This window comes from Schistocerca serialis, chromosome 2 (genome assembly GCF_023864345.2).
Source record: "Schistocerca serialis cubense isolate TAMUIC-IGC-003099 chromosome 2, iqSchSeri2.2, whole genome shotgun sequence".
Taxonomy (NCBI): Eukaryota; Metazoa; Arthropoda; class Insecta; order Orthoptera; family Acrididae; genus Schistocerca; species Schistocerca serialis.
In genome coordinates, this window is record NC_064639.1 from 652,534,476 (window position 1) to 652,557,187 (window position 22,712).

General features: G+C 43.0%; 1 protein-coding gene across 2 annotated transcripts in view; it reads right to left on the reverse strand.

The window, feature by feature from the left end:
* LOC126457734 (neuromodulin) overlaps positions 1–22,712 on the reverse strand; it is an 895,299-nt gene that overhangs the window by 504,528 nt on the left and 368,059 nt on the right. Inside the window, exon 2 of one of the 2 annotated variants that reach the window (XM_050094276.1) lies at positions 11,946–12,012. The exons of the other annotated variant lie outside the window; for it this stretch is intronic. The gene's annotated coding sequence lies outside the window, so the exon portion shown is untranslated. The remainder of the gene's footprint in view (positions 1–11,945; positions 12,013–22,712) is intronic. 2 annotated transcript variants of the gene reach the window in all.

Genomic DNA, 22,712 nt, shown 5'->3' on the forward strand with positions numbered 1-22,712 from the left:
AAGACTAAAATTACAGGCACTTACTTGCTCCTTTGGATAAATAGGTGTTGGAAATTCCAGATCACTTCCTTACGAAACTGGCACTAACATATTCATAAAAAAGTATTCGATCGATCATTTGTCTGTAAGAATGATCAATACAGCTAACGCACGCTACTTGGGCAAATGTTTGCAGTGGTATTGTGTGTCAGCAAGAAGAAGCTGGAAGAAATTCCATAACTACACGGTGGAAACATGCACGTTGAAAAAAAAAAGTGGGTAAACAGATGACAGACATCATGGTCCGACATTACAATTACATATGTGCAACATATTAAGTGAGAGCACACGACAATGTTACTGACGATGGGTTTATTAAACGGAGAAGTAATCTGCGATAAAATAATGGGGACAAGGACGCTATTCACGTTGTCGAGGAAGACAGAAAACGTACTGTTTTGGGTTTTCTTCCTATCCATTTCTTTCAACTCTATGATCGGGCATTACAACTTTAAACTATTCAAAAATTCATCAGTAATTCAAAACACAGCTGGCGCACCCAGAGCTCTTTGTCAAGCTGTTTTATTCCAGGCACAGCATAGAGTTTGATGTGTCGCTCTTCAAAGCTAATTTCTGAACTAGCACCTTGCTTAGTGAGAAAATTAAGCGCTTGGGGAGGTGGTATTGCTATTATAGTTCAACTTTTGGATCCTTCCTTTCGCTCACAATTTCCTAGTAACAAGGATATTTCCTCATTCTGCTCGACGATTCTGGGATACAAGCAACGGGAGAGTGGTTCGATGTAAATTTCATTGGACACCAAATTTGTTAGTAAGTGTCTCTAATACCCGTCAGCTCCAAATAAACGGCGGCAGTTCAAAAATAAAAACCATTGTGAAATATTTTAGCTGAATGATACCAGTACAGTGCAGTCAGAGGAAACAATGAATTAAGAAAAGATTAAATTGCTGCTGCGTGTTCCCCACAAGCGACGGGAACGACGTGAGGGCTTAAAATGTGAAAGTGTCAACACAGACATAATTTAGTTCAAATGTGTGTGAATTCCTAAGGGACCAAACTGCTGAGGTCATCGGTCCCTAGACTTTCACACTACTTAAGCTAACTTAAACTAACGACAATACACACACACACACACACACACACACACACACACTCGAGGGAGGACTCTGACCTCCGGCGGGAGGGGCAGCGCGATTCGCAACATGGCGCCTCTAACAGCGCGGCCACTCCACCCGGCCATAATTTGGTTCTTAATTTCCTTGGCATCTGAGTGTGAAATGTGCTCACGGAATGTATGGATGACCCCTTTTGCATTTCTGTAGTATACAACGTGTTTCCCTTAACATAGACATCTCAAATTCGCATTCAGTCCACACTGTAGAAACTGAAGTTTACTTCTCACTCATATAATATTGCCTCTGTCCTCTGGTTCCGTTTTTATTAAATTCCGTAAATACTTGGTTTTGTAATTAGTTTTTATAAAATACCCATCAGCTGAAAATGTCAATGGAATATATAAATATATTCAAAAGTTAATCACAAGTCTGACAGTGTACTGGTATTTGACAAACATTAATTAAATTTTATAGAGGTGACGAAAGAGCTCGTCTGTTCGAGGTATCACAGCCCTTAGAGCAGTTGGAGCTACAAGTTTAGGTTCTTATCTTTCTTTTTGTTCTCTTCTGAGCAGGCTATTACATACGTTTCACTTAACAGGACACTACTCAATTCACTTCCGCAAATATGAGTCACATTTTATGTGTCTACGTCACCCAGAAGGAGATTGCAAACGTGGTTACATCTCGTTAATATATCACAACCGGCCGAAGTGGCCGAGCGGTTCTAGGCGCTTCGGTCTAGAACCGCGCGACCGCTACGGTCGCAGGTTCGAATCCTACCTCGGGCATGGATGTGTGTGATGTCTTTAGGTTAGTTAGGTTTAAGTAGTTCTCAGTTCTAGTGGGCTGATGACCTCAGAAGTTAAGTCGCATAGTGCTCAGAGCCATTTGAACCATATCACAACTTAACTATGGCAGTTCAATTGTTTCAGAGCAGCCATAAATAGCTGTGAAAATGATTCAGTATCTCTAGGTTTCTATGTTTAGCACCGGGGTTTATGCATGGAAGTATTGGCTGATGTACACAGGGTGTTTCACGAGTTATCTTACGGGCTTCTGTGGGTTGTAGAGAGGACTTAGTAGCTGAAGTCTTGGAAAGGAGTCTGTTCAAAAAACTTCCGGAACTTCGTCCACAAAATTTTTCTGCGCTTACCTTTTACTTATTGTGCAAGGTATGCTTCTAAATACTCTCCTCCACAATTGATACTCCCTTCTGAACGCCGTTTCCACTTCCGGAAGCAGTCTTGTTATTCTTCTTGCTGGATAACGCGAAGTGCAGTATATGAATTTTGTTTTATCTCATCTATCATTGCAAATCTTCCTCTATTCAACGGTGGTTTTCAACTTTGGAAATAAACAAAGACTGCAGGAGCCAGGAATGGAGAGTACGGAGGCTGAGGCAGCACAGTGATTTCGTTTTTTGTGCAGTAGTCACGCACCAACAGGGATGAATGCGCGGGCGCGTTGTCGTAATGCAAGGGCCATGAATTGTCTCTCCACCTTCAGGTCGTTTCCTTCTCAAGTTTTCTCGCAGGCGTCGCAGCACATCCAGACAGTACAATCGGTTAATAGCTTATCTCTGTGTCACGAATTCATGACGAACTAATCCTTCTAAGTCGTCGGTAGACGTCGAACGGTGTTCTGACCGAGGGTCATCTTTAACTTCCATTCGGCCATTCGTAACACCGAGTACAGCTTAAGCACTTACTTCCTACATTATTTGGTGTGTCTCTGGAAAGGTTTTCCTGAGTTTCACGTGAAATTTAATGCAGACGCGTTGCTCCTCTAACTCTGCGATCTCGAAATTCTCAAACAGTTTGACGCAACGTTCTGCTCAGTACAGCACTGAAGAGACCTACAACAATGCCACTTCCGGCAGTTACACATTAAACACAGGCTTGTGTAGGGATGCCATCCGCATTTCGCTGCAACATAGCATTGGCGTGAAATGACGAAGTTCCTGAATATTTTGAACAGAACTGGAAATGCACCGTTTGATTATAAAATAAGATTGCAGATCTGGGTCACTTTTAAGTCTCCCGTTTTGCGGTACGTACAAAAACTGAGAATAGGGCGGCGTGGTCAGTCCCTGTTGTGATTCCGGTGTCACATACCATTTTCTTCAGACTGCAATAACGGCTGCAAGAAAGTGGTATGTTAGCAACTAGGACAGTTTAGTGTGACGCTCCACGAACACGCCGCACTGTCGAATTTGAAGAGGACGTCCTTCGTCATGTAGAATAAAATCCTACGACGAGTATTGAAAACAGTGCCTAAGCTATGGGCTCGTGGTAGAACACACAAGTCAGAGTTCAGCTGTGTGCGTAACGTGAAGCGGGAGATTGAAAGCGATGCGATGTTCAAACTTATTTTACATTTTTACATCCAAACTATGCATTTTTTTTTATCAAAACATTGTCGACTGTCTCCGAAATAACACTTCGAAGCCCGTAATAGGAACTGTAATCACCTTGTAGCGATGGTGAACGACACTGAGACCTAATACTAAACTCCTCCCGAACAGACCACGAAGGCCCAATGATACCGACCGGCCGTCGTGTCAGCCTCAGCCCATAGGCGTCACTGGATGCGGGTATGGAGGGTCATGTGTTCAGCACACCGCTCTCCTGGCCGTATGGCAGTTTCCGAGTCCGGAGCCGCTACTTCTCAATCAAGTAGCTCCTCAGTTTGCATCACATGGGCTGAGTGCACCCCGCTTGCCAACAGCGCTCGGCAGACCGGATGGTGACCCATCCAAGTGCTAGCCCAGCCCGAAGCGCTTAACTTTGATCTGACAGGAATCGGTGTTACCACTGCGGCAAGGCCGTTGGCACTGAGACCTAATGCGACCAAATAACGAACGTAAGACTACTGTTGGGTTCTCGAATTAAATCTCGCTGTTTGTTTGCCACAACATTTTTTAGATGAATGTTATAAGATAATTAATTGGAAGTAGTGTTCTCATATAAAGAAAATTCATTGAGCCAGTTTTCGAGATCGTTAAGAGATATGAAGAGTTGTTCAGAAAGACCATGCGGTACCTACCGAAACAAATGGTAATCGGAAGGAGCACTGCCTTGTGAATACGGCGGATGGGGCCCTTCTAGGTTTCCTGAACTCGATTTTCAAGATGTGGTTTTGCATTGATATTTAGCAGTTTGGCGTTGTCATGTTTCTAAGCATATTGGGGACGTTTATCTTTACGAGAGAGATTCATATTCGGTAAATGTGCTTCCTGTCGTTCAGAATTCACCATCTGAGACGCAGTGGCTCTTGGTACACCACACCGACCAGAACGCATTTTGTCACTCACCTCCAAACCGTTGTCCTTACGTCATCGAAATTAACGTTTGTAAGTTGTTTCCGACAGGGCATGTTTTTCATACGCTTCCACTAACAAGTGATTGCTTTCCTTGGCAGATCTCTTGAGATTAAAGCAGAAGAGTAACACTTCTCGCAAGAGATGTTTTATAGGTATAAAACCCATGTTCAAGGCACTAATAACGTAGGTTCTTTACAGTCCACTCGAAAGTCACGCGCAGGCCTGAAAGCCTATGTTTCCTCTGTTAAAAAGGTTTCGTGTCACTGTGGTGCAAAAGTACAACTACTGTACCACTTCAACAGTGAGAGTTAATTCAAGCTTCCGGTACTAAGATGGAAATATTGTTTCGTCGCCAATACTTCTAGCTGGTCTTATTTTATGCAGCTGTATTCTAAATTGACGAATTGAGTATTTGCTTCTGCACATGTCAAATTCTTAGTACTCTATGTGATCAAAAGTATCCGGACACCCCCAATACGTTTTTCATATTAGGTGCATTGTGCTGCCTCCTGCTGCCAGATACACTATATCAACGACCTCAACAGTCATTAGACATCCTGAGAGAGCAGAATGGGTCCCGGCGGAACTCACGGACTTCGAACGTGGTTAGGTGATTGGATGCCACTTGTGTCATACGTCTGTACGCGAGATTTCCACACTGCTAAACATTCCTAGGTCCACTGTTTTCGATGTGACAGTGAAGTGGAAACGTGAAGGGACACGTACAGCACAAAAGCGTACAGGCGGACCTCGTCTGTTGACTGACAGAGACCGCCGACAGTTGAAGAGAGTCGTAATGTGTAATAGGTAGACATCTATCCAGACCATCACAAAGCAATTCCAAACTGCATCAGGATCCACTGCAAGTACTATGACTGGCGGGTGGTGAGAAAACGGATTTCATGGTCGAGCGATTGCTTATAAGTCACACATTACGCCGGTAAATGCCAAACGACGCCTCCCTTGGTGTATGGAGAGTAAACATTGGACGATTGAACAGTGGAGAAACGTGTGGAGTGACGAATCACGGTACATAATGTGGCGATCCGACGGCAGGGTGTGGGTATGGCGAATGCCCGGTGAACGTCATCTGCCAGCGTGTGTAGTACCAACAGTAAAGCCGGCCAGTGTGGCCGAGCGGTTCTAGGCTCCACGGTCGCAGGTTCGAATCCTGCCTCGGGCATGGATGTGTGTGATGTCCTTAGGTTAGTTAGGTTTAAGTAGTTCTAAGTTCTAGGGGACTGATGACCTCAGATGTTAAGTCCCATAGTGCTCAGAGCCATTTGAACCATTTGAACCAACAGTAAAATTCAGAGGCGGTGGTGTTATGGTGTGGTCGTGTTCTTCATCGACGGGGCTTGCACCCCTTGTTATATTGCGTGGCACTATCACAGCACAGGCATACACTGATGTTTTAAGCACCTTCTTGCTTCCCACCGAGCAACTCGGGGATGGCAACTGCATCTTTCAACACGATCGAGCGCCTGTTCATAATGCACGGCCTGTAGCGGAGTGGTTCACAGAGTCCTGACGCGAATCCTACAGAACACCTTTGGGATGTTTAGGAACGCCGACTTCTTGCCAGGCCTCACCAAGCGACATCGATACCTCTTCTCAGTGCAGCACTGAGTGAAGAATGGGCTGCTATTCCCCAAAAACCTTCCAGCACCTGACTGAACGTGTGCCTGCGAGAGTGGAAGCTGTCATCAAGGCTAATGGTGGGTCAACAGCATACTGAATTCCAGCATTACTTGTAAGACATTTTTAACCAGGTTTCCGGATACTTTTGATCACATATTGCACACACATCAAAAAAAGTTTTGCGTCACAACGGTTCCCAGAGCTCCTGAAGGTAGACGTTGACTGTGGATATTGTATCACAGTCACAGTCCCTTTGAATGTTCAGAGATGTTACTAAACCCGCCCAAAGATGTAAACAACCATGCATGAGTAGCGCCTATTAGACGGAAGGGGTCCGACAGCCGATCAGATCCAGTCATTCTAGCAGGAAAGAGGTACACGGCTCGTGTTGTCCGTATTTCAACCATGCCTAGACGGTCAATACCGCGGTTTGATCGCGTCCGCGTTATTACTTTGTGCTAGGAAGGGCTCTCAACAAGCGAAGTGTCCAGGCGTCTCGGAATGAACCAAAGCGATGTTGTTCGGACATGGAAGAGATACAGAGAGACAGGAACTGTCTATGACATTCATTTCTCAGGCCGCCCAAGGGCTACTACTGCAGTGGATGACCGCTACCTATGTATTATTGCTCGGAGGAACCCTGACACCAATGCCACCATGTTGAATAATACTTTTCGTGCAGGCACAGAACGTTGTGTTACTACTCAAACTGTGCATGGTGCTCAACTTCACTCCTAACGTCCCTGGCGAGGTTTATCTTTGCAACCACGACACCATGCAGCGCTGTGCAGATGGTACCGACAACATGACGAATGAACCGCTCAAGATTGGCATCACGTTCTCTTCACCGATAAATGTCGCATATGCCTTCAGCTAGACAATCGTCGGAGACGTGTTTGGCGGCAACCTGATCAGGCTGAACCCCTTAGACACACTGTCCAGCGAGTGCAGCAAGGTGAAGGTTCCCTGCTGTTTTGTGGTGACATTATGTGGGGCTGACGTACGCCGCTGGTGGTCATGGAAGGCGCCATAACGACTGTGCGATACATGAATGCCATCCTGCGACCGACAATGCAACTATATCGGCAGCATATTGGCGAGGCATTCGTCTTCATGGACGACAATTCGCGCCGCCATCGTGCACATCTTGTGAATGACTTCCTTCAGGATAACGACGTCGCTCGACTAGGGTGGCCAGAAAGTTCTCCAGACATGAACCCTATCGGACATGCCTGGGATACATTGAAAAGGGCTGTTTATGGACGATGTCACTCACCAACCACTCTGAGGGATCTACGTCGCATCGCCGTTGAGGAGTGGGACAATCTGGTTCAACAGTGCCTTGATGAACTTATGGATGGTATGCCACGACGAATACAGGCATGCATCAATGCAAGAGGGCATGCTACCGGGTATTAGAGGTGCCGGTATGCACAGCAATGTGGATCACCGTCTCTGAAGATCTCGCTGTATGGTGGTACGACGTGCAATGTGTGATTTTCATGAGCAATAAAAAGGGCGGAAATTATGTTGATCTATATTCCAATATTCTGTACACGTTCTGGAACCGAGCTGATGCAAAACTTTTTTGATGCGTGTATTTTTTCAGTACTTGTACTTACTAGATAAAGACAGTATAAAAACTTCCAGATTTTTCGAAGACAAGTACTCTCGGAGTAGTACTATTTCGTTTGGAGATCTGGCAGATACTGCTGTTACACATCGCCTTACGCTGTGTGCAGATGAAAACAGTGGACATATGATTGGTGGAGCAGAGTTTTAAACCCTGTCCGGTCATCATTCATATAGTTTTTCGCAGTTTCCCGGAAAGCATCTCGAACGTATGCCACAACAGTTCCCTTGAAAATATATTAAATCGAACTTAGTCTCCAATTAGACTAAAGTGCACTAAACATTAAATGCTGAACTTTATCATTGAGCAGCAACGTAACTAACCATCACAATGCATTGAGTTATTAATTATAGTTTCTAAATCTTATGTCCAAAGAATGAAACGAGATGTCTCGTAAATTATTTATTGGTTTGCGACAAATTGTAGTATTCTGTTATCTACCTACATACAACATCTTGGCATCTATGGGGCTCTAAATTCCCGCGTTGAACTCACATGTAGCCTTCAAATACTTCTATCTTGTGCTACTTCCTGCCAATTATTTACACTGATCCTGTTTTATAATGTTTCAATTCCATTTATCTGTGTACTCTCTTGTCTCCCGCTTGGTCTCTTACCAAATAACTTCTCCACGACTATTCTGGAAACCACTTGATGCTGCTCATTCTTATCTGATGACCGGCCCTTTGAAGTCTGCTGAAATTCATTACGCTCATTATTGTGGCTTGTTGTGTTAGAATGTGAATTCTGTGCTGTGTCTTGTCACCAAGCTTTGTGATTCATTACTATAGTTTAGAATTAAGATTTTTTATAACATTTGTTCTCAAATACTTGTAACTGATGTTCTTCCATTTGAGTTAAACACCAAGATTCTGATCCATAGGTTAGGACTGGTCAGAGAACTGTGTTATATAACTTCATTTCAGTCTTCTCAGTTAGTAGTTTAGACTCTAAAAGTTTTTTTTACAGAGTAGTAGGCTCTATTAGCATTTTCCCGTATCTTATACTTTTGTATGATATTGTTCATCTACTTTTAGCCTAGAAATTTGGACTGTTCCACGCCTTCAAATTTATAGTTGCCGAATATTAGATATGACTGGTTGTCTTTTTCATCTCTACATCTTTGAACTTTTATCTGTTTTGTTTTCTGATCATTTACTTTTAGGCCAAGTTTGGATGCTTCTTCTACGAGCTCCACAAATAACTACTAACATCTACTTCACTTTATCCAGTGATCACTATATCATGTGCATATGTTAAAAACTTAACTTCAATTTTTTCGAGGATCCCAGTAGGTATTAGTCTTAGATTCCTCATAACTCTCTCCAAGGCTGCATAAAAGAGAAGAGGGGACAGGGCATTTCCCTATCTTAGTCCATTTTTTAAATTGTCAGATTTTATTCCATTTATCAAAAACATGTTTATGTTATCAGCAATGAATATTTATGAATTTAATTGGAAATTCCAAATCTGTCATTACATTCCACAGGCTTTGTATGTCAATGGAGTCATGAGTTTTCATAAAATCGATGAACAAGTAATGTATTTTTTGTTTGTATTCCCATGATTTTTCGTTTCTTACTCTGATTACAAATATATTGTCAGCAGTGCATCTATTTCTGCGAAAGCCATTTTGGTAATCGCTGAACTTAGAACTACTTAAACCTAACTAACCTAAGGACATCACACACATCCATGCCCGAGGCAGGATTCGAACCTGCGTCCGTAGTGGTCGCGCGGTTATAGACTGTAGCTCCTAGAACCGCTCGGCCACACCGGCCGGCTCGCCGATTACATTTTCTGTGTACGGTTTCAAGCGTGTCTGTGTTTGTTAGTATATCTCCGTAGAGTTTCTGATGTCATCCCTGTCTCCTTTTTTAAGTATTAGGAGTGTTAATGATTCCATTCTATTGGTACCTTCTCCATTTCTGAGATTACCTTTATCACATGAAACAAACATTTATGCAGTGCTTCAACTTCATATTTTAGTATCTCTTCAGTCGGAATTCCGTCACTCCCAGCTGTCTTGCTTTTCTTTTCTTTTTAGATGCCTGAATCTTCCCAACACCTCTTAAAATATCATTTCTGGAATTTGATCGTTATTAATGCTCCTGCTGGGATTTTTCATTGCCTATTCCAGATTAGAAGCATTCAATAGATTGTCAAAGTATTTCTTGATTGATGATAAAATTTTGCTTAGTTCAGTAATCATACTGCCCTACTTCTCACCTTAGCTTTTTAATTAAAACCTCTTTTAATTTTGTTGACTGTGCCATACATTTTCGGAATGTTATTAATTTGATGATATTCGTCAATAGGTCCGATCTGCTGTGTTAGGTATAACGTAGATGATTTTTTAAAAGTAAACTACCATGCTATTTTTGCGCTTAAATTTGGAATCCACTCAAATTGCTCTATATTGTTTTGATATAGCTGGATATTTCCAAAACGGCATTGATATTATTTACTTGTGGTTTGATCTATTCGTTTTATTTGAAAGATATTGTCTGCATTCGATATGGACGCTTCCAGAAAACGCTAGCAATCCTTAGTCTAATGACCAGATGAGTATTAAACCAAATGTAAAAGAGCACACTGTGGTGACTGTTAGGGATGTGGTGCCTTTTGCAGACAATTTTGGCCTGCACATGGACAGAAGCATGACACGGGCCGTGTTCATGTCAGAGGGAACGTCCGGGGGGATGAAGGGGTGAGGGCTGGTGAGAGGGGCAGGAGTTGTGGCGACGTGACAGGGCATCGATGATTATAAAACCGCTGCTGTGTTCCGCTCTTGCGACCCGCTTAAAGCGAAGGGTTCAATATACCCAGCATTTGCAATGACTAAAAAAGTCACTCTCCAGACTGTTTTGATGGTGTCCAGCCTTTCCTGTGTCAGTCTCTAGATCTGAGCATAACGCTTTCAGTGATAGTATGCTATATTTATTGACCTTTTCCTCATTCCGAGCAGTGTGCCTCAGGAGACGGTTTGCGAAACACCGAATCTGTGAGCCAGCTACAGTACCGGGATGACCATCTGCTAGATGTGTGATCTACAGCAACTCGTGAGGTATGGATTTTAACGTAGCTACAGGGGCACCCGGACGTGTCAACGTGCCAGAGTAACAGTTTGTATAAAATCCCTGACGATAAATTTGTTACATATGTATCAATCTAACCCCTGTACAGTTCTTGAAACACGATACCTCGCATAATTATTACGCGGTTCTATTTCCATTCGCGTATAGTGGGTGTGTATAATGACCAAATGTCTTTACATCCGACCAAACTTTCCTTACACAGTACACCAAGAAGGCTGGTTCTCTAAATTTATGCTTATGCTTATGCTAAATTTATGCTTCAGAATGTTACGAGAATAACCTTGCTTTCAACGATTCTCTTTACGTTACTTGAACAAAATCTGTTGCACTTTTGTATAGGCTACATCGACTTGTTACAGACAGTGAGTTTCTGGATTCTGTACCGTCTTTAATCAACACACGATCAGTGTCAGGAATACTAGAATCACACTCTAGAAAATACAGCACTGAAGGCTCTTATGTGGTGTCCTTAACAGAGGCACACTACTTTCCCGCGATGTCCCCAAGAAATCTGCGTACCGTTTGCTAACAACACTACTGCAGTAGTATCTTCGGTCCATTTCACATAACTTCGTAGAGTTCCCGCAACGAAGACATGAAATTAACGATAAATGCGCATTTTGTCCCCCTTAGTGCTGTGGTAGGTGTGGATGTCAATTGTTAAATATCTTATTTCAGAGATTAAATCTCCAACTAGTTATATTTATAGCGTTTGACTGTTTGTGGTCGACTTCTAAGCACAAAAGGCTTCATTCTAAAACAAACAGCGTAGTAATTGATGTATTATAAATTCGCAAATGTATCAGGTCATCATGAGGCATCATCATCTTGTATGGTAGCGTTTCCATACTGTAACTGTGGCTAACATAAGCAGATGGATGACAATTTGTCCTTCATCGCATTTTGAATCCATGTAAAAGAATAAAGACAGATAATCTACAGTAGAAAATATCATTTCGTTCAGATACAACAGCTACTGCCTCGAACAAATGCTGGTGCACAGTTTAATTGTGTTTTTTATAAACAGCTGCGCTGTGGAATAAAATTGAAGCAATGTGCAGAATGCTTGTGCAAGAGCACGGAAAGCCATATGCTGATATGAAATACATAGGCGCTAGCAGAAAATGTCTTACGGGTTTCAAGGACGAGACTTCTTCGAATCAGCTGCAACCGGGCGACCTCTCTTCCTCAGTAACTCACCTGAAAACAAAGATGGGATACTAGTTAAACTTCAGTAAACGTAAAACCTACGTACTCAGATGTATATTGCAGCACTTACGCTGCAAAGGGCGTTTAAACAAATACAGAAACTTAAAACATAACAGAAAGTAGTGCTACTCTTATAATACTCCCTATACATTAGGTTAACAAATTATCAAATTTTGTAACATCTTCTGAAAGCTTGATACAGAGCAATATCGCAATAAGAGTCACAAATATGTAGGTGGCAGCAACCGCATCGTATCAGCAGATGTTTCGAATGCTTTTGTGATACGTATCACACGACGCATTGACGAGACTAAAGGACAGTATAAAACGTTATGCATTACAATTATCTCTTTCTCGAAAACTAAAGCCTAGTGACCAGAACACTTTTACACAGAGTTACTCTTGAGCGATCAACAATCAGTGTGTTCACAGTACCAAAATAGGTTGGCCATGGGGTGTAACACCACCCTTTCCAGAAGTCAGTAGTGTAATCGTAAGGGAACCTCAAATTTCGTGTTGCTGCTGTTGTGTAGAATCAATAATCAGTTTTTCATCATCTTCGCCCTTTTACAGGACTGTAATTATTAGTATCACATTCATCATCATCATCATCATCATCATTGTCCTTACCATCGCCATTATTATTATTAGTATTATTACACATTTTTGCCCTTAAGACAGTGTTTAACTCGAATGTTATATGATTATTCAATTTGCTCTTGTTTCCTTCCTCTTTTCCTCTACCCAAAAGCTCATCATTCTTCGATTTTGTTCCTGTTTACTTTGCTCTGCCAATCTTTTCCCTGGTTGCTTCATTTTTTTACTTCAAATTTTGTGTGCAAACCTATGTTTCTGAATTTCTCTTTTTCATTTATCGATTCCGTTCTGATTCCTGCTCCTTTTAGGTCTTCTTCTATTTCTTGAAACCAACCGGCTTTGTTGATTGAGCTGCTTGCTGCATTAAAAATCCTCTTTGTGAGTCTGTTGCTGTTCATTCTATATGTGTGTCCACAGAATATTAGTCGGCGTTTTCTGACCATGTCTGTAAGCCTATGTGTGCGTTCGTATAAACCTTTGGTTAGTCTCTTCATCCATATACCATCCCTGTGTACTGCTCCAAAAAATTTTCTGAGGATTTTACGTTCAATGTTTCCTGTTTCTGTGATGCCTGATGCTCCGCCTTAGTCGTTTCTGATAGCAGAGTGCTACTGGTAGTAGGCTGTCTTGACACGTTTCTCTCACTGTAGTGTGTCCATGTCAGGTTGTAGGCTTTGTGAAGTTTTTGTGTTCGTTCTATGTTGGCTGCCTTTTACGTATATGCCAAGATACTTGAATTTTATCCACTCTCTTACCCTCTCCGTGTTTTGTGTGGATGACTTGTGTGTTGTTGATCTTTATTTCAGTGTACTGATTTTTCTGTGATATCACTAAATCTGTATTGGCAGAGATTTTATATAAGTATTTCTGTGCTTCACGTCTATTGTTGCTGAGTATTTCCAGGTCATCTGCAAATGCCAAGCATTCTATGATTGTCTTGTTTGTGAACATATTTTTCCGAGCTGCCTTTTAGTTTTTCTTCCCCCTGTCTGATAATTTTGTCCGACATCATTTAGAATTGAAGCGGTGAGAGACCATCAATTATCTGATCCCTGAATGTATTTCGAATGATTCTGAGACTTCTCCCGTAAATTTTATTTTGGATGTGGTGTCTGTGAGTGTCCGTTGCAGGAGTGACATAGTTTTTCTGTCTATTGCATATTCATCTAGTGTGACAAAGAGAGTCTGCCAGCCTTTGAGTCGCAGAACTTTTTAAAACTGTTACTGTAATTACCTGTAGGAGTCAGAGCCAACCCACACGAATGAGCTCACAGCAAACATTTACGCCAGTTTCATCACACTTACCACCACAAGTAATCCTCGTTAACCTAAAAACTGTCGCACCTACTGTGGAAAATTAACTGCACAAAATCGGAATAGAGGAAAATTTCCATATATTACATATACTTTACGGGAAGCAAGTAAAATAAAACAAACTGTAGCAAATTAACGTGGAATTGAACTTCTGCCCATTGATGTAGTAAGTCATCATGTTGGCAATTCAGCTACAGTAATGACCTACAAACATTTCCCTGTTAAGGGTCTACATTTTTTTTTTTTTTTGGTCATCAGTCTACCGACTGGTTTGATGCGGCCCGCCACGAATTCCTTTCCTGTGCTAACCTCTTCATCTCAGAGTATCATTTGCAACCTACGTCCTCAATTATTTGCTTGACGTATTCCAATCTCTGTCTTCCTCTACAGGTTTTGCCCTCTACAGCTCCCTCTAGTACCATGGAAGTCATTCCCACATGTCTTAGCAGATGTCCTATCATCCTGTCCCTTCTCCTTATCAGTATTTTCCACATATTCCTTTCCTCTCCGATTCTGCGTAGAACCTCCTCATTCCTTACCTTATCAGTCCACCTAATTTTCAACATTCGTCTATAGCACCACATCTCAAATGCTTCGATTCTCTTCTGTTCCGGTTTTCCCACAGTCCATGTTTCACTACCATACAATGCTGTACTCAAGACGTACATCCTCAAAAATTTCTTCCTCAAATTAAGGCCGGTATTTGATATTAGTAGACTTCTCTTGGCCAGAAATGCCTTTTTTTCCATAGCGAGTCTGCTTTTGATGTCCTCCTTGCCCCGTCCGTCATTGGTTATTTTACTGCCTAGGTAGCAGAATTCCTTAACTTCATTGACAAGGTCTACATAGTGTGGCTCAAATGGTTCAAATGGCTCTGGGCACTATGGGACTTAACATCTAAGGTCATCAGTCCCCTAAAACTTAGAACTACTTAAACCTAACTAACCTAAGGACATCACACACATCCATACCCGAGGCAGAATTCGAACCTGCGACCGTAGCGGTCACGCGTTTCAAGACTGAAGCGCCTAGAACCGCTCGGCCACCAGCGGCCGGCTACATAGTGTGTTTATAGCTAATAAGAGAGTATTTTATTTGCAGAAAAACTTTTGTATGTTGGTGGAGTAAGTTTAGGATACAGACAGGACCCTTTTGAGTAATATTTTAAGTAATAATTCCTCTTCCGTAGCCGGCCGGAGTGGCAGAGCGGTTCTAGGCGCTACAGTCTGGTACCGCGCGACCGCTACGGTCGCAGGTTCGAATCCTGCCTCGGGCATGGATGTGTGTGATGTCCTTAGGTTAGTTAGGTTTAAGTAGTTCTAAGTTTAGGGTACTGATGACCTCAGAAGTTAAGTCCCATAGTGCTCAAAGCCATTTGAACCATTTTGAACCTCTTCCGTAACTCTCAACATAATCAGGAAAAATGGTATGTAGCATTTCATTCACTTCAATGTTGTGCCAAAGTTTCGATATTTAATCAATAGTGACAAATGGTTTTATTCAAGTAACAAACGGCACACGAGGAAACTTTAATTTTTTGTAATTTCTGTATGACGATCCAGGTATAAGGAAGGTAGTTAGTTCAGAATTTAACATTTGTTCGAAGTTATCATCATTAGAGAATCTGCACTTGTTCAACTGGAGGAGGGTTGAGAAAGTTAGGTCATTTAGCAAAACTGTGAAAACATAAATCTGGATGTTCTAACGAGATTCCCCGCATTCAAAAACGCCCTTAAACGCTAAGCGAGCATTAGGTTTTATAACCATGTTACTTCGCAGAAACTTCATGCTGGAAGCAATGGTGTATTACAATATTCAGTACACACTTGGGTAGAGTATATGTAGACTGTGGAAGTTCCGGAGGCAGCCGAAGTCCAGAGTTGCTGTATTACGAGGCCAGCGAGAATGGACGAATTTATCGCACAGTGAATTGCCGCGCTGCTGCAGAATGCATGTGAGGGCCGGCGCCTCCTTAGTACTGTGGCGGCCCTGGGCGCCTGCCAGCCAGGGGCCATTAGGCGCACGGTTTACTGTCGCGACCGCCGCCATGTGCGCTGTGCGCTACTGTGCGGTAGCGACCACCCGTAAGTTGTCGCTCGCCAAGCGGCACGGCTGCGCTGGCAAATGGGTTCCCCAGCGCTCGCGAGACCGTTAGCCCCACAGCCGAGATGAGCACGTCGTTACACACGTCAGGACTTGTTCGAGAAAGGGGAGATTTATGGTACCTTTGATATGCCAAATTTAAGTGTAAAGGACAGAGACAGCAAAGGACTTGGAAGAGCAGTTGAACGGAATGGACAGTGTCTTGAAAGGAGGATATAAGATGAACATCAACAAAAGCAAATCGAGAATAATGGAATGTAGTCGAATTAAGTCGGGTGATGCTGAGTGTATTAGATTTGCTATTTGGGGAGCAAAATCACTGATGATGGTCGAAGTAGAGAGGATATAAAATGTAGACTGGAAATGGCAAGGAAAGCGTTTCTGAAGAAGAGAAATTTGTTACCATCGAGTGTAGATTTAAGTGTCAGGAAGTCGTTTCTGAAAGTATTTGTATGAAAGTGAAACGTGGACGATAAATGGTTTGGAGAAGAAGAGAATAGAAGCTTTCGAAATATGGTGCTGCAGAAGAATTCTGAAGATTAGGTGGGCAGATCACATAACTAATGAGGAGATATTGAATAAAATTGGGGAGAAGAGGGGTTTATGGCACAACTTGACAAGGAGAAGGGACCGGTTGGTAGGACATGTTCTGAGGCATCAAGGGATCACCAATTTAGTATTGGAGGGCAGCGCGGAGGGTAAAAATCGTAGAGGGAGACCAAGAGATGAATACACTAAACAAATTCAGAAGGATGTAGGTTGCAGTAGGTACTGGGAGATGAAGAAGCTTGCACAGGATAGAGTAGCATGGAGAGCTGCATCAAACCAGTCTCAGGACTGAAGACCACAACAACAACAAGCAAAAACAATGTCGCCTTCGCTCCAGTCACACTCATTTGAGTTTCGTAATACTTGCGTGTTGTTCAAACCTACCGGTAACAAATCTAGCAGCCTATCTCTGAACTGAATTTTAATATTTTCATCATTTCTCGGCCCTGTCAGCATCTGCATAAATATTAATTTTAAATTAACGACAGCCTCAGTTGCAACGTTTACCTATATTTATCTAGAGTTCAGTTGGTATAACCCAACCTTCTTCAGAATAAAAGGAATTACGATTTGTCCATAATGGACAACGTCAAAGACTAAAAACTATAATATAGTAATACATCGTCATATTGCAATAACTTATCTGGGAAATAGCCTCGGTCCCACTTCGCGACCGCAGCACGGAAGCAACGGATGTTGTAGTGGAACTGGCTATAGCCTCGAGAGCGCATGCACGATAGTGTGTCATGCGTACTTGTTCCTTTTATTCTGACGAAGGTTGGTTTATCCCATCTGAAACCTAGGTAAATCTAGGTAAACATTGCAACTGAGGCTGTTGTTAATTTAAAATTAACATCTCTGAACTGCTTTGACGTCTTACTTAAATCTGACATGGTGTGGATCCCGAACAGTCGAACAGTACTCAACAATATGTCTTTGCTGAACACTCAGTGTCGGGCCCCTCAGACATCTGGCAAACTATTCTGTATACTTGTACCTTCGTTAACAGTCGGCAGTGTCGCATCGTGTGAAAAACTTCACTGAAATCTAGAAATATGGAATTCGCTTGTATCCCTACATCGATAGTTCGTGGGATATCGTATGAGAAAAGTGCAAGCTGAGTTTCGCACGAACAATGTTCTCTAAATCTGTCTGATATGTGAAGAACAAGTTTTCTGTCTCAAGGAAATTTATTATATTCCAATTGAGAATATGTTCAAGCATTCTGCAGTAAACCGATGTTAAGGATATTGGCCTGTAATTTTGCGGGTCCGTTCTTTTACCCTTCTTATGTATTTTCCAGTCACTTGGGACTTTGCGCTCGGCGAGAGAGTTGCGATAAATACAAGCTAAATAAAGGGCCAATGCTGTACAGTACGGTTTGTAAAACTTAATTGGGATTCCCTTAGGTCCTGGCGATATATTAGCTTTCAAGTCTTTCAGATTTCTCTACGCCAGGGATGCTTATTACAATGTTGTCCACACGAAACTGTGTGCGATGGTCAGATGACGGTATGTTCGTATGATTCTGCTGCATGAACGATGGAGCAGGAAAGGGAATGAATAGTAGTGGTTGAGGGTAGCCACCACCAAGCACCATACCATGGATTGCGGAGTATGCATGTAGAGGTAGATGAAAGATTCATCCTCTAGAAACAACCAATATTTTAAAAGATTTTTATGTCCATCCTTCTGATTGGAGATTGAGCGACTTAGGCCGTTCACTTGTGTAATGAAATGGAAAACATTCAGCCGTCCTTGCGATGTCATTTATTATATGGCTACCAGTTCCGGTGCTTCAGCAGTCTTCAGTGAAGGCCTGAATAAGATGTAATAAATCACCGAAACTGATAGCCATATAATAAATAACATCGTAAGGACGGCTGTAGGTATTCCATTTTATTACACATATTTTTAAACGTCATTCCGTTACAGCCAGTATAAGCAGCAATACAGTTGCTGCTAGTTTGGCAGCACCTATACTCGTATGTGTGATTGAGTGACGGAGGCGGGGGTGGAGAGGAGGAGTGATCGATAAAAAAAAGTCGTCCGAATGATCGAGAGCGACAGCCGCGGAGCGCTTGATAGAGGACGCATATATCTGCGCATGAAATCGGCTCGATGCGCCCTCGCGATGCGGCTTTTCGCGCTCCAGCGACGACAAACCGCCGGCTGCGGCCACCGTGACGTGATGGCCGCACGGCAGAGTGCGGTCTGCGCAGATACCGATGTTGTCGATCGTAACCTTGGCCCACAGAGGCGCCAGCAAAAATGCACTGGCGGAACGGCGCTCAAGCAAAGTAAGTGTCCTAGGACCCGCTGTTAATTTCTATACACGTAAACGATCTGGCGGAAAGGATGCGCAGCAGTCTGCGGTTGTTTGCTGAGGGTGCTGTGGTCCACGGGAAGGTGTCGAAAATGACTGCAAGAAGACACAAGATCACTTGGACAAAATTGTAGAAAATATTGCCCTAAGTTAATGCGGACAGACAGGAAAAACAAGCCCGTAATATTCGGATACAGCATTAGCGATGGTCTGCTTGACGTTTAAATATCTGGGCGTAACGTTGCAAAGCGATATGAAATGGAACGAGCATATGAGCTCTGTGACATGGAAGGCGAATGGTCGACTTTAAGAAAGTGTGGCTCACCTGTAAAGGGGACTGCATATGGGACGCTTGTGCAACCTAATCTTAGGTACTACTTGTGTGTTTGAGATCCCCACCAGGCTGCACTGAAGGAAGACATCGAAGCAATTCAGAGGCGGGCTGCCAGATACACTGGCGTCCAAAATTAACCACTATTGCCCCGTCATGTGTCTAATTCACGATATAATCATACAGACTGCCAACAGATGTCAGTACGATCATGTTCTGCACAGAAGAATGCAATCCGATCAACAGACAACAACGCCAACTACGACATCGGAGCACCTATCAAATGGGATAGTGTTTGCCGGGTAGTCCCACATCACATCCGCAATCGCTGCGTACACAGTGTCACAGACGATGCAGTATGACACAGAGAAGACACCTACCAGACTCTTTATGGTGGGGAGCCATAGGAAAAATGGAAACTGGACAATCGCAAACTGTTACGGCCGGATGACTTATCTGAATCGTTTTGTTGTTATTCGGATGAGGTGACGGTTTATAGAGACCAAACCTGTATCCTGACGAGCAGGAGAGTGCCGACCACGTGTGACATCCAAAGCCGAGGGCCGTCATTTGGCTGTAAGGGCACGACGGGACAGCCTTCGTACTGCACGGACGACTAGCATCTGACCTCGCAGCATCCACTGGACGTGTTGTATCGAGGCGAACGGTGTACAGCATGCTTAGGCAGAATGACACTTATTGTTGGAGACCTGCTGCATGTGTACCTCTGATGCCTCTGCACAGAAGAGGACGTCTAGAGGGGAGTCGACAGTATGCCACCTAGACGATCGAGCAGAGGTCAATGTTGTTTTCACAGATGGATCTCGATTTCATCTCGAGATTCGTAACTGGATAGAACGTGGGACTCACTTTTGGGACCCAAACGTTTTGGAAAGAGACCGATATCGAGGAGAATCCCTAATGGTGCGGGCAGGGATTATGTCGACCACACGAACACCTGTACATGAAATTCTACATCTACATCTATACTCCGCAAGCCACCTGACGGTGTGTGGCGGAGGGTACGTTGAGTACCTCTATCGGTTCTCCCTTCTATTCCAGTATCGTATTGTTCGTGGAAAGAAGGATTGTCGTTATGCCTCTGTGTGGGCTCTAATCTCTCTGATTTTATCCTCATGGTCTCTTCGCGAGATATACGTAGGAGGGAGCAATATACTGCTTGACTCCTCGGTGAAGGTATGTTCTCGAAACTTCAACAAAAGCCCGTACCGAGCTACTGAGCGTCTCTCCTGCAGAGTCTCCACTGGAGTTTATCTATCATCTCCGTAACTCTTTCGCGATTACTAAATGATCCTGTAACGAAGCGCGCTGCTCTCCGTTGGATCTTCTCTATCTCTTCTATCAATCCTATCTGGTACGGATCCCACACTGCTGAGCAGTATTCAAGCAGTGGGCGAACAAGCGTACTGTAACCTACTTCCTTTGTTTTCGGATTGCATTTCCTTAGGATTCTTCCAATGAATCTCAGTGTGGCATCTGCTTTACCGACGATCAACTTTATATGATCATTCCATTTTAAATCACTCCTGATACGTACTCCCAGATAATTAATGGAATTAACTGCTTCCAGTTGATGACCTGCTATACTGTAGCTAAATGATAAGGGATCTTTCTTTCTATGTATGCGCAGCACATTACACTTGTCTACTGGTGAAGTGGCAAGGTTTAACGGCTGTCAGGTATCGTGACGAGACCTGGGGATCTCATGTGCGGTTGTTGCGAGTTGGTGTGGGCCCTGACTTTGTTTTGATGGACAATAATGCACGACCACGTAGAGCAGGGTGGTTGATGTTTTCTTGGAAACGAGAGGCATTACAAGCACGGCGTGGGCTGCTCGCTATCCCGATTTGAATCCTATAGGACATGTCTAAGACGCACTAGGGAGACGAGTTACTACACTTCAGAGCCCACCAACTACTATACAAGATTTGCGAGCAGCTCTGCAGGAAGAATGGGCGTTATTGCCTCAACATGAGACTGATGACATTCACAGAATGCTCCGTCATTGTCAGGCCTTTATTGCTGCCAGACGTAGTGCCACCCTGCCACGCGTGGTCTCACCCCATACTGAGCACATTAGCCAGCTGTCGGAATGTGTGTGTAAATCCTTTCAGTTGAAAAAAAAGTTACGAAGGGCATTATTGTCTATCGTTATGCATGTTGCAACTGTTTACGTTCTGTATTCTTTACATTTTTTCCACTCTACTGTCAACTGTTTATACTGTTTTGTGGAAATATAAAGGCAAATTTCCGTTTGTTGCTTTAAATTAGGACACCAGTGTATGGTACCGGTAGGTTCGGACAACACGTAAGTGTCACGGAGATGCTTTGGGGACTCAAATGGGAATACCTGGAGGTAAGGCTATGTTCTTTTCGAAAAATTTAGAGAACCAGCATTTGAAGCTGCCGCCAATATACATTTCGTCTAAGAATCATGACGATAAGATATGAGAAATCAGGGTTCATATGGAAGCATATAGACAGTCGTTTGCTTGCTCTCTCTGTGTGTGGAACAGGAAAGGAAACGACCGTGGTGGTACAGGTACCCTATGGCACGGAGTATGTATATAGATGCTGATAATATCCGTTTGCTTTCGGTTTATGTTATAACTATGTGTGCTTAGAGTACTGATGTGACATGCCAAAATGAATACAACGCGTCCCGTAAATAAGTTGTCGCACCAAGTTGCAAACAATATTATACATATGTGGTGTCTGTTATTTCGGACGAAGAACCTCAAATTCCTACGGAATCAACGATATCTGCGAGTATTGAGGATAATGGACAGGGGCACTACATTAGTAGTGTATGAGTTAGTTGGTAAATTTGGTTGGCCACGTATCGTGTCCGGATGACCGAGGCAGTCAAGGTAACCGTTTGCGAGAAACTGAAAAATCCAGGTTCGAGCCCCGTTCCGGTACAAATTTTCAACTTTCCCCACTGATTTAGTTCAGTTCCCAATAGCAGCTAACGTCGTAATTCCTTTGATTGGTATAAGTGGTAGGCTGAAAACAAATGAAAAATATCGTAAATTGTGGTTTTTTTATATATAGAGAATTAATAAGAAAATTTTATTACTGTTTTAGAAAGTTAAGATGAAGGAAGAAGCACGCGAATTGTCTGCCTTCATGAATGATGTAATAGATCTGGAGTACGCGTCCTGAATGCTAACAACTGCCTACGTCGTCAAATTTGGCCTTCGTAAAATCAACGGACGGCCGTTACAAACAATGTCATGTTTGAAACGTGCAAATATCGCTGTTCCTATGCTTTCTTTATAGTCTGAACTCAGGACTGGAATGGATTTATAGGTTTGGAGTCGACTGGATGTCCTGGTTGGCGATATATGGACATATAAATGGAAACAGGGAAGCAATTTGTGTTTGGGATGGTGTGGTGGGGCGGAAGGGGGAGGGGAGGCGCGTAAATTGTGTACACCTTTCTGTGTT